The sequence below is a fragment of the Phascolarctos cinereus genome, unplaced genomic scaffold, assembly GCF_003287225.1.
Source record: "Phascolarctos cinereus isolate Bilbo 61053 unplaced genomic scaffold, phaCin_HiC Scaffold_3;HRSCAF=262, whole genome shotgun sequence".
NCBI classification, from domain to species: domain Eukaryota; kingdom Metazoa; phylum Chordata; class Mammalia; order Diprotodontia; family Phascolarctidae; genus Phascolarctos; species Phascolarctos cinereus.
In genome coordinates, this window is record NW_027555736.1 from 92,095,269 (window position 1) to 92,108,647 (window position 13,379).

A 13,379-nucleotide genomic window follows, 5' to 3' on the forward strand; every position below is an offset into this window, starting at 1 on the left:
AAAGCTGATGTCTAATCATGAACCATCATGTGGGAGAATTGTGTTCTTCCACAGTATTTGACACAGAGCAGATAAATGCTCTTAGGGCCTGTAAACAACAGTATGTGCTATTGCTATTGCTGCAGAAGGACCATAGGAAGAAAGATAGAGCCATCGGGAATATTCCTAAAGACTGGCTTCAAATACCACCATGGCAGAAGCTGTTGGAGGAAATTACTGAAGAGCTAAGAAAAGCCAGTGGAAGATTGCATCACTATCTAGCTAGTATACTCAGTGAAAAAAAAAATCTAAATACTATATTGCCTGATTAAGGCAATGGAAAAGAATGTACACATTACAGTGTATATAAAACAATAATAAATATAGAATGGAATCAAGAAAACAAAAATATATCAGAAATTCTCAATATCCTTAGTTTTAAAATTGTCAGGAAAAGGCAAAAATGTATACAAAAATACAAGAAATACAATCAAAGAGACAAAAAAAACCCCACAGAACTAATTCAACAGCAATAAAAGTTATGCTTTAGAGGCCTGGGAAACAAAAAAATTGGAAGAGGGAGGGAACCCCTGAAGAAGGTGGAAAATTTTGAGTCGTCTCTATAGCCAAAAGAAGACTCACACCACAAAATATGCAGCTTGAAATCAAATGTAAAACAGACACTTTGTGCGCCATTGATATAATGAACAACACAGCAGTCACATCAAAGGAGGTGACTGAACTTCTCATTTCCCTAAAAAATTGGAGAGTGGCAGATCCAGATAAGATGGCACATGGATCATTATTAGCAAATCATTTCCCCAACTTCTTCAAGTCTGATCTCATCTTTCTTCAAAGAAACTACCGCATTTATTACCAAAAGATGAGGGTACCAATCAATCAATCAATCAATCAACATTTATGTGCCTACTATGTGCCAGGCACTGCGCTAAGCACTAAGAATACCAGTGACTCCTTCTAATACAAGCCAATTATGTGTCTATATACTGCATGTAAATGTTTGTAGCATTCAAAAAACTATAAACATTTACAACAAAGTAACATTTTGCTTGAGGAGCCAAAAAGCAAAGGATGTATAAAGAGCAACTAATTATTGATTCAGTGGTTACTGAACCAGTCACCAGTAAGCACCATTACATTTTTGCTGCCTTTATTATACCCAAAGGCTTTGTCTTCATTTCTTTCTTATAAATGTACAAAATAGATCCAAACAGAGTGGAAATGCTAGAGTAGTTAATGTCCAAATGGAAAACTGTTCTCCATTTAAAACATGCTACTAACCCAATAATGCCAAGAACAATGACTATAAAACATAACATCTTCAAGGGAATAAATTTAAGCCTGCTATGGTTCTGTCTGCCTTAAACTCATTATTTATTACCTTTTAAGCCAAAAAGGGAGTTTTACCCCCAAAAAACATCATATTAGCTACTTGATGTACATGAATAATGAGTCATATAGCTCCACTGAAAATCCCATCAAACAGCTACTTTACTTCACGGAAAGTTTCTCTAACAATATCAAAATGGCATTGAGAGGTCTAAGTGTAAAATTATGCCAAAAAAAAAAAAAACAGAGACTGCGATATGCTCCAATAAAGAATCAAGACTAAAGGCTTTGAGCTTCAATCTAGAGGCCAAATTGAATATGGATGAAGGTGATACTTACAAATGCCTTGGTTAGCTTCAGATAAGACACATCAAACATGAGGCTATCAAGGAGAAAGCTTAGGTCATGCATGCTTAGAGACTAACTGGTATCCTGAAGTCAAAGCTCCGTGGAGGAAAAATTTAGAACAGTTAATTACCTATGTAATACCAGTCTTAAGTTGTATACTTGTTCTAGTAAAAATGGACAACAACAAAGCTAAAGGATGCCCAAATAATAACTATTATGTTAATGAAACACATTCACAAGACTTATCACCCCATGGCAGGAAAGATTAATATTTCATCATCACTGAGGCAGAAGATGACGGATAGATGTTCTCTGAGCACACAATTAATAGCTTAAAAATCTACAGAAATACTTTTGGAACATACAGACTTTACTTCATAGTAAAAGCCAATGATATACCTATGCTACTTTATTTGTTGAGTTACAACTAAAAGTGGTTTCTCTCTGGACAGAGCCTAAGAAATGGCTAAGATCTAGAAGTGGAGTCAACAAGTGCTCCATAGATGACACCTACATGAACTCAATCAACAACCAACAAAGAAAGAAACTCACAAAGGGGCCAACTCACGTACTTTCATTTTAAAGGAGTGAAGGGATTTATCGTGGTGATTCAGGATTAGGTCATTGACACCAAAATTTTTTTAAAAGATTATCCTTAAGGAGCCTGGACATATTGATCAATGCAAATTGTGCAACAGATGGATAGAAACTATGTACTATGTCTTTATTGGTTGCAAAACTTTAGCATGTACCAGATACCTAGAAAGACCCAATCATGTGGCTAGAATATACCAAAAATTCATTCTTCTTAACAAACCAACAAATGAAAAATCCTCATATTACAAATACAAACCCCAAAATATCCCAGAGAATTCAGTAATTAAACTGTGGCCAATGTGCAAATTTGGTTTGCTGGATTATCTTTGTTGTTAGGGTTTTTTAAAAATTGTTCAGTGGAAGCAATGGGAGTGAAAGAGAATAAGTATTTGTTTTACACACACACACATACATAATATATACATATACATACACATATATACACATACATATATATGTAGCAAGAAGAGAATTTGAATGGGACTAAGGCTATAGCTAAGTAGAATCACTGTCCAAGTATAAGTCAACAAAGAGAAGGGTGGAAAAGAGATTGTGTCTGGTTGGTTTTGCTGAGAAGAGGGTTTGGAACTGAAATCCTGTGGCTATGAAACCTTATATCCTGGCCCCAAAGATGAAGGAATAGAATATATATGCACTGAAAATATAGATGTTTGGGTAGCTAGGTAGTACAGAAGATATAGAGCCAGTTCTGGAGTCAAGAAGAACTGAGTTCGTATCCTACCTCAGATACTTATTAGCTACTGTTAAGTCACTTAGCCCTGTTTGCCCCAGTTTCCTCATCTGTAAAATGAACTAGAAAAGGAAATGGCAAACTACTCCAATATCTTTGCCAAGAAAACTCCAAATGGAATAACAAAGAGTCAGATATTATTGAAACAACTGAACAACAACAAAGTAGATGCTTAAGCACTATTTGCATGATAGAATCCTCCTTTGCTACCAGGCTTTCCAGATGCTTTCTTTCATCCTCACAGCCCTCATTCCATTCACCATACCCTTCAATCTTTCTAGTTCCAAGGAAAGTTTGGCATTGGCCAATATACTCCTAATTTATATTTGATTGATAGCATTTAGTCCTCTGTTGTGAAAGATAATATAATGGATTTTATTTTCCTTCTTGATGCCAGGAAGGCACTAGCAAGAAGAAAGTGTCAGGCAAAAGATTGAAACCAAGGCTAAAAATTAAGTTGGAAGATTATATGTTAATATCAGTAGCTAGATTGTTTACAATTTTTCTACCAATTCAAATACTAATTTCAATACTTAAAAAATCTATGGTTTCATTGGTGTGAATTTTCATCTACTGAAGCAGATTGCAACTTCCATGCCACCTTAAAGGGCAATCTAAAAAACAAAAACAATACAAACAAAAAATTACTAGACCTAGATCATCATTACAGACATAAGTGCTGCCTACAACATCCTGGTTACAATACTGATAAATAAAAATGTGTGTACAACATTTTAAGTAGATATAACCATACTTACTAATCATTATCTCCAAACTACTTTCAATGCAGGGCTGATTCAATATTAGGAAAACTATCAGCATAATTGATCATATCAACAACAAAACTAACAGAAACCACGTGATCATCTCAATAGATGCAGAAAAAGCTTTTGGCAAAATACAACACCCATTCCTATTAAGAATGCTAGAGAGCATAGGAATAAATGGAGTCTTCCTTAAAATAATAAGTAGCATCTACCTAAAACCTTCAGCAAGCATCATATGTAATGGGGACAAGCTAGAAGCATTTCCAATAAGATTGGAGGTGAAACAAGGATGGCCATTATCACCACTGTTGTTCAATATCGTACTGGAAATGTTAGCTTTAGCAATAATAGAAGAAAAAGAAATTGAAGGTATTAGAATAGGCAAAGAAGAAACAAAGCTATCACTCTTTGCAGATGGTATGATGATATACTTAGAGAATCAAGTAAAACACTACTTGAAATAATAAACAACTTTAGCAAAGTTTCAGGCTATAAAATAACCCACATAAATCATCAGCATTTCTATATATATATTACCAACCAACTACTTTCAAATAATAGATACCTGGTAGAAGAAACTTGGGCAGCTAGGTGGTACAGGGAATTGAGTGCTGGGCCTGGAGTTGGGAAGATCTGAGTTCAAATCTGGCCCCAGAAACTTACTAGTTGTGTGACCCCAGGCAAGTCACTTAAGCCTGTTTGCCTTAGTTTCCTCATCTATAAAATGAGCTAGAGAAGAAAACGGCAAACCACTCCAGTATCTTTGCTAAGAAAACCCCAAATGGGGTCACAGAGAGTCAGACACAACTGAAACAACTAAACGACAGTAGAAGAAACTCGAACCACAAAGCTGTAGGAGGAGGTCTATGTCATGCCTAATGACCTGTTTCTGCTGGAGTTGTCCTGAATATATTTTCAGTGATTCCACAGAAAATGAATTAATTTACATCTCAATAATCTTACTCAATTAAAAAAAAGTGACCATTTCACCTACCTGTGCAAAATAGTCCATAGAATGTAAAATACACAGGAATAACAGCAGGATTGTGATTTGTGCTCAGATCATCTGTCTGAATCTCATGAAAAATATGAGAATAAGATAAAAGTGATGATGGTGATAATAATAATAATATATTTCACTTCCAGTCTTTCACTTTATCCAAAATCTCTGTAACCTAGCACAAAATATTTAAATAGCTGGGAAAGCCAAGAAGACCCTAATTTATTCCTTCTGGCCAAACTAACTTAGTTTGAAACTTCAATGGATCCATGGCCTCGACCAATGCGATTGTTCCTTTGACCAATGCAAATCCCAAACTATCCATACTTCCTAATGCTGTATGTAATTCTTGTTCCTGAGTCTTTGAATATCTTGTGACTACCATTGTGGGATTCAGGCTATCCATCAGTTATCTCTCACTTTTCCTACATGACCAGTTTACATCCTTTTCTTGTCATCCATGTCCCCAATGATGTCTTTTACACTCCTTCTAAAACCAAAGGATCGTCAATTTAGAGATGAATGGGATGTTAAGGGTCATCTAGTCCAACTCCCTCCTTTTACAGATGAGGACTATGAAGCCCAGAGAAGTTATGACTTCCCAAGGTCATATAGGTCACAGAACTTGGATTGAACCCAGCGCATCTGATTCAACTCTTTTCATTGCACCTGAACAAGTCATTGTGGGCAGTACGTGGTAGAGCAGAGGTGACAAACGACCACATTAAAATATAACCAATTAAAATTTAATAAAATAAATAAAAATAGAATACAGCAATGTTAATACAAGGTTTTCTAAGTCAATAGGTGGCCTACAAGGAATCTTATCTATGATTTAGCGGCCCCCATTTCTATTTTATTTTGATACCACTGCTGTAGCCTACTAATACCCACCACTGTCTGTTGAGGTATGAGCAAACTATATCCAGTGTATATTTTCTGTTTGTTTGTTTTTTCATCTGTATCAAATTGAAGTTCAGTGTCTGCATTCCTCAGTACTGTGAATTAGGAGCCATTTTCTACACCCATTTATTCAAGGAATCTTCCCTTTCTTTTTTCCTCGTTTCAACTTGTCCACTGACTCAGCAGCGAAACCTGGTACTCTGAGACAGTAGTAATAATTTTCCTACCTATACTGGAGCTGAACTACAATTCTAGTCCAAGAGGTCCATGCTGCAAAATTGCCTTATATAAAAGAGACCATCTAATAATATTGTTCCTTTGACGATCAAATCCTATTGGACAGTACTGAAGCTCAAAAACACCTTAGACCAAATTCTGCTTTACAGAGAATACTGGTGTAAAGTTGGATCAGTAAACAAATTTGGGGGTTTTCTAGCAAACAGAGACAAGAAAATGACACTTTCCCTAAAGGTTACCTGCACACGACAAAGACTTTACATGTCACCCTAAGTTCCTCCCACTATTAAAATCCTAGACAACATTCTAAATGAAGGGTGCCAGCTCCAAACTATAGTGACTCAACAAGTTCATTGTAACTGAATGATGATGGCTATCTAGCTATGTACTTCTGTAATCATTATCATCGTGATACTTCAAAGCCTTTCCTGACGGCTTAGGAAGGGATTCCATTTTCATTTTCTATTTGAAAGGGGACCAAAAACAGGTGGAAGAGAGAGAGGCAATAGCCTTGGCTTTGAATCCTAGACCCCAAAGGTAGAACAAGGTGGGAAGATGTAAGAAAATCAGCAGGGAGAGGTGTGTCTTGCTCTTTGGAAATGTTCTAATCCCAGAGCTGAGCCAGAGTTCTAAGGTCAAGGAGTTCCTAGTCCCATTAAAAAATTAGTACCCCTTAGAAAGGAAACACTTGAGATTGCTAGAGAGGCAACTCATTTCCCCCAGCATTCTAAGATGTTTCTTGATCCCCCCCCCCGAATCCATATAAGCCTCTGTATTTATATGCTATCCTAAGGGCTTGGAGTCACCCTGGTGGAAAATAAAATCGAAGCTGCTAGAGAAGCAACCCTCTTCTCTTTGGACCTACACTACCTGAATAATTTGTGATAGTAGTAGAGAATAAAGTTCATATCCTTTGTACCCTCCAGCACAAGCCATTTTCTCTCTTTAAGCCTCATTTGCCTCAATTCTTTATTGTTCTTCTAACTACAGGGCCATGTTTACAATCTTCTCCCAAAGAGTTCGGTGATTCCCAGGATCTCCCCTTATTGACCAGAAGAACTCTTCCTAAAACTCTCTGGGAACTCATTGTTCAGAAAATCTCCCTTCCTCTATCCAATAGACTGGGGTTCCAGAGATGCCAACACTCAGCCACATGGTTCCCACTTCCTGGGGCCACATAGTTTTCTTTTTGGAGGCAATTGGGGTTAAGTGACTTGCCCAGGGTCACACTGCTGGTAAATGTCTGAGGCCAGATCAGTCCTCCTGACTCCAGGGCTGGTGCTGTATCCATGGTGCCACCTAGCTGCCCCCAGGGCCACATAGTTTTCAGCATATGCTATGGATTATTGCCATTCACTTTGCATTGCTGGGTCCAGGAACACTTTTTATTCCACCACTGCTCCCAGCTACTTCCATATCTCTAAACGAGATCCAAAAATACAATAGACTTAGAGATTTCCAAACTTTAAACAGTTATATAAAACTTAGTGATTATCACAATAGAGATTGGACCTGTGATTTCACTGATAGGCAGAACAATCTGGGTGAAAAAACTGCCTCTAGTCTATACCAATGTAGGTTGGCACCTTCTCTGCAACATAGTCTTAGAGTTTCCCAGAATTCTCTAAAGAGGTTAAGTGTCTTGTGCTGGGTCACACAGCCAGTTTATATCATAGTAGGACTTGAACCCTCATCTTTCAGCAAAACTGGCTCTCTTCCCACTTTGCCATGTTGCTGCTTAGTAGTTGTTATCTTGTGCTGAAAAGCTCTATGGAACTGAGAGCTTCTATGCCCCAAACCAGTGCTCTTCACACCTGGGTAAAGGTAAAGTAGGCCCAATGAGTTGAATATTTGGTTCACAAGCCCTGACAATCATCCAGCTTACCCAGCAGTAATCTGTAAGCTTCTGTAACAGAGACTAGACAGACCACTCCCGTTAAAACTAATGAGCTCTGGGGCTGCCATTTCTTAGCCTCCTGCTGAGAGAAATTTGGAAGGTTTTTTCTTCCTCTCAGTCTAGTAATTCATTAGCTGTTTGTTTGTTTAAAGGGGAGAAGGGAAACTGGAGGTGGTGAGGGAAGAATGGTGAAGTGATGATTTTAATTCATACATACATAGTGTTCTTTGTCTATTCATCAAGCATCCCTTTGGAATATCTCATCTTAATCATCCTAAAAAATAATGTACCCTGGATTTATGCTGTCAACACAACATCATTTGAAGACAATCAGGGAGAAATGTTGTGGCATATGAAGAAAAACTGTTTGATAGGTGATAGGAAGAGTTTTGTTGTTCAGGTCAGAGAATCACAGAGAACATTAGACCTGGAAGAGGACCTTAGATGTCATCTAGTCCAACACTTTAATTTTACAGATGAGGAAACTGAGGCCCAGAGAAGGAAAGTAACTTGCTTAAGTAGTAACTGCAAGCTAGGATTTGAACCCATACTTTTTAGTTACAAATACAATGGGTTGTTTTTAATTCCTCCACTCAAAATTTTTAGATATGAAAAAAACCTCACAAATTATCCAATCCAATCTTCTCATTTTTCAGAATAAGAAATTATGGCACATAGAGGTAAAGAGACTTGGTGTATGTCTCATGAGAGTAAATGGTTAGGCTAGGACTAGTATTCAAGTCTTCTGAGTACTAATCTATGATCTTCTTTTACATCATATTGAGGTCTTGCCTTGTTTGGGGACAGTTGGTAAAAATATGTAGAAAATAAATGAATGTATATACAAGCCTAATAGGTAGGCAGTTTGGTATAGTGAGGAAAGCATGGAGATGGAATCCAGAAGACCTGGGCATTCTATGAGTTTATGAGTCTGAGTTAGACTTTGATAGAAAAGCAAATTAGGATCTTCTTTCTTACTCCATTCCAGCCAGAATCCACCTCCCCTGCTCCTTCAGAAAGAGGAATTCTATCATTCCAGGAAATCTGGCCCAAATGCTCACTCAGCAGAAAAAAGCAGCAGGGCCTGGTGTGTTCCTGATGACAAATGAGTATTTCCATTTTCCCAATAGAAAAACAATAACTTTATCATAAATTCAAAAAGAGCTAGAAGTTACTTCATGGAAAAATTGGCCATTAAATGCATTTTTTAAAAAATGGCTTTGATTCCAGATGCTTTTGTATAAACAGCCTTCTTGCATATACCTACTTCCAGTCACTTGCTTGCAAGGGTAACTGACCATACCATGGAACAACATGATAGAGTGGGCAATTTGGGTTCTAAATGAATATCAAAAGTTCCCAGTCTTATGTGAGTTAAAGAGTCATTCTCCTGAGCCCCTCCCTGTCTTGGCCAAATGTACAGAATTAAGCCCCAGGAAACATGTCTGCCTCGCCAGCAACTTCCTCTTCACCCCAAAGACAAAAAAGAAAAAAGAAGAAGAAAAGGATCCAATTTCCAGTTAGTAAGCAGCATGAAGTGTCCATTGCAGTAGAGCTGTTGTGAAGTACCATGGATATTGAAGAGGAGCTAGGAAGGGCTACAAAAAGAAATCACCCCCAGGGTGGGTCACCCAGCAAGTGTTGTGATTGCTTGTTTTGAAGTCATTGCAATCCATTTTCTCCAAGAAACAAGAGGCAGCTGGTTAGCAAGTTCCAACTCCCATTAAAAATCAGCCTACATTATGCACCAGTGCGTGTCTTCATTTTTTACCAGCCTCCTTTCTTCTTGATCTACTCTCTAGGCACCCAGTGTCTCCTCGAATCTGTTTCAATGTCTTGTCTCACCTCCCTTCATTCCTGGCAGTCATGCTCAAGCCCTAGGCTGGTATATTTGTCATCAGCATCTGTTCTTATTTACTGCCTCATCATAGGCTCTCTAAATTATCTGTTTACAAGATGTCCATGGATCCATTTGTTCATTTATTCAATAAACATTCATCTGTTCCCAACCCCACTCAATAACTATAGCCCTCAGGCAAGCCTCACCCCACCATTCCTTTGCATCTCCAGCCCTAGCATGGTGCTTGGCATATATGAGATGCTTGATAATGCTAGATTACTTGATTGAGTGTTACCTTCCCTATTGGCTATAGGCTATGCTAACCTTTGACTTTCCTCCATCTAATGGCAGAATGAGAGAGTAATCACAACAGCAAGGAGTTGAAGTCAGCTATATTCCTTCTTTTGCTGTACTCACAAGCAGTGTAGTGCAATATTTTTATTTTTAGTCTTTTAGCCTAAAAAACTATTTTACAGAGAACTCACAAAAGGCAAGAGCTCACATGGTGGTCAAGAAAAGCAATACAAGGAGACTCTCAAGGTCTCTCTTCAGAACTTTAGAATCAATTGTATGACATGGGAGACATTGGCACAGATCCGCCCAGCATGGCATGCCTTTGTCAGAGAAGGTGCTGTGCTCTACAGGGAAAGCAGGATTGAAATGGCTCAAAAGGAATGTGAGATACACCAATTTAGAGAATCCATGCCAAATGTTCACATGGATTATTTGTGCCCTACCTGTGGTAGGGTATTCCGAGCTCCTATTAATCTGATGTGCCACAGTTGGACACACTGTGATTTGGCTCTAATATACTGGTGTCATTTTGGTCCCCTTTGAGAATGAAGGACAACCACCAACCAACCAATGATACTACCAGTTACCGTCCTCCCCATTACTGTTATCTCAATGATGTACAATCTAAAAGCAAATGTTAGACCCCTGTTACCATCAGTAGAGATGAGCAGCCAGGAGCACTGACCCAAAGGGGTAAGGATAGAAAATGGCTTTCTGGGGCATAGTCTTATACTTGTAATTTCCATTTATTCTCTGCTCCACATATCCTTCCAAACACAGCTAAATGTCTGTTTCCTCCATGAAACCTTACCTACCACTCCAGCCTTCATGGACCTCTAACTTCTTCAAACTAGTACAGCCCTTAGAGTCTGTTCTACACAATTTAACTTTTAATTATATATTGTTTCCTGTACTATTTCTGTACTTTTTTCATATTTGTGAACTTCTCTTCACAGTTAGATTGTAAGTTCATTGCAGCTTTTCTTCTTCCCCACAAGGTCTAACTTAGTATCTTCCACATACCACAAGCATTCCCGACTTTACCATACTCTTGGCTTTTAGTAATCCTTCCAATACCTCCTATTCCATGTGAAATGAAATTCTTGAGTTTAACATACATATGGTACATAAGAAATAAAATAGAGTGATTAATTTCAATAGGCTAATTTATTTAATCTGCTTATTGCTAAACATTCTTCATATACCCTTGACAAGCTTCTCACAACTTCTAGTGGTTCAATAGTCCAGGTGGGGAAATCCTGACATAGTTTATGCTCAAATACTTCTTGATTGATTTATCAATAATGCTTCTGTGGGGATAGGAATTTGACTTGTGATTCCTTTGATATGAGGAATTCCCAAATGAGGAAACTCCCTCTAAAATACAGGTTGGCACCTTCTGCAACTTAGAGAGTTGCCTAGAGCACTGAGAGATGAAGGTACTTGCCCAAGGTCACACAACCAGTATGTGTCAGAGGTGGAGTTGGAACTCAGGTTCTCCTGTCTTGGATGTTAGCTCTCTGTATGGTATCAATACTGCCTTCCTCCAAAGCTTCTGTAATTGAGATAAATAGTAGGCCCCTCTGGTCTACTCTGAACAGAGCACACCTCACCAAGTAATGGGCATGTGTTCCATCCATTCTAAGGAATTGAGGTGAAATACAAAGAGCTTGCCACTTTGGGATGATGCAATCCACCCTGGGTGGTCCTTCTGTCCCTATCCTGTGATGGCAGAAGTGCAGGAGAAACACCAATTCAGCAGCACACAAAATGTCTCATGTTTTAGAGTGTAATAGTAGTTATATTATTATTGCTTCTTAAGTCTTTATTAATGCTTGCTTAAAAGTCTCTTGTGTAAGCATTTCTTTTGTGTAGAAGAAAAAAATAGCAGCCATATACCTGATCTATAATGTACATTGAGCTGTTGTTGTTCATTCATTTCAGTCATGTCCTACTGTCTGTGACCCTATTTGGGGTTTTCTTGGCAAAGACATTGGAGTGCTTTGCCATTTCCTTCTCCAACTCATTTTATAGATGAGGACACTGAGACAAACAGGGTTTAAATGACTTGCCCAGGACCACACAGCTAGTAAGTGTCTGAGGCTGGATTTGAATTCAGATTTTCCCGACTCCAGGCCTGGCATTCTATCTATTGCACTGCCTAGCTGTCCCCATCTCTGGCCTACCCAGACCAATTGACTGGTAACTGACTAAGTGTGTGCAAACTAGTCTACTCTATGGATAGTCTGGCCATAGATAAAAGACCAATGCTTCAATTTCATAGTCCATCTAGTCATCCAATTAGATAATTTTACTATCAATCAATAAACATTTTTAAGTGCCTACTATGTGCCAGGCTCTATAACTAAGTGCTGGGGATATAATAAGAGGCAAAAGACAATCCTTGCCCTCAAGGAGCTCACAATCCAATGAAGGAGCTCATAATCTAATGGAAAGGCAAAAACAGTCCCTTCTCTGACACATCTCATAACAATTTACTTGCCACACATTCCCCCTCCCCCAAGACAAAACACCCCTCCCTGGTCACTGTTCCCCTATATGTGTTTTCCCGATTAGAATGTAAACCCCCTTACTTTCCCCCAAGATGGCACCTAAGGTGAAGAAGAAAGTGGTTGTCCTTCCTTAAGACAGAAGCCAAGTCCAAGGCCTTGAAGGCCAAGAAGGCAGCGTTCAAGGGTGTCCATAGCCACAAAAAGAAGATCTGAACATCTCTCACCTTCTGGTGATACAGGACACTAAGACTTTGAAGGCAGTTCAAATACTCTCAGAAAAGTGCCCCTCAGAGAAACAAGCTTGACCACTATGCCATCATTAAGCTTCCCTTGACCACTGAGTCTGCTATGAAGAAGACTGAGGACAACAACACCCTCATCTTCACTGTGGTCATCAAGGCCAACAAGTATCACATTAAGCAGGTGGCAAAGAAGCTATATGACATCAGTGTGACCAAGGTCAATATATCAATATGGCCTGATGAAGAGAACAAGCCTATGTCTGACTTGACCCAGATTATGATGCTCTGGATGTTGCCAACAGAAGTGAAATCATCTAAATTGCCTCCAGCTACTCTGCTCCACCAATAATTTAAAAAATTGTCCAGTTTAAAAAAAAAGAATGTAAACTTTCTTAAAGCAAGAGCTGTCTCTTAAAATCATGCTTTTTCATTCAAGTGTCACAAGCAGAAGTTGAACCTGGGTCTTCTGATTCTGGAGTCAGTGCTTTTCCTGTTCTTCTATGATATGGCATGCTTTTGAGTCCTTTCAGCACCTTGACCCCCTTCCTCTAGGTTGTCAATATTTTTCCTACAGTGTGGGATGCCAAATGAAGCCTAACCAGTCCAGAGCCTAGCACAACATGGACCTCCCTTGTGCTATTAATGCTCTATTAATGCAACC

General features: G+C 38.6%; 1 pseudogene; it reads left to right on the forward strand.

Moving 5' to 3' along the window:
* The first annotated feature begins 12,568 nt into the window (after window positions 1-12,568).
* Window positions 12,569-13,036, forward strand: LOC144456177 (large ribosomal subunit protein uL23 pseudogene; annotated as a pseudogene).
* Window positions 13,037-13,379: the final 343 nt, after the last annotated feature.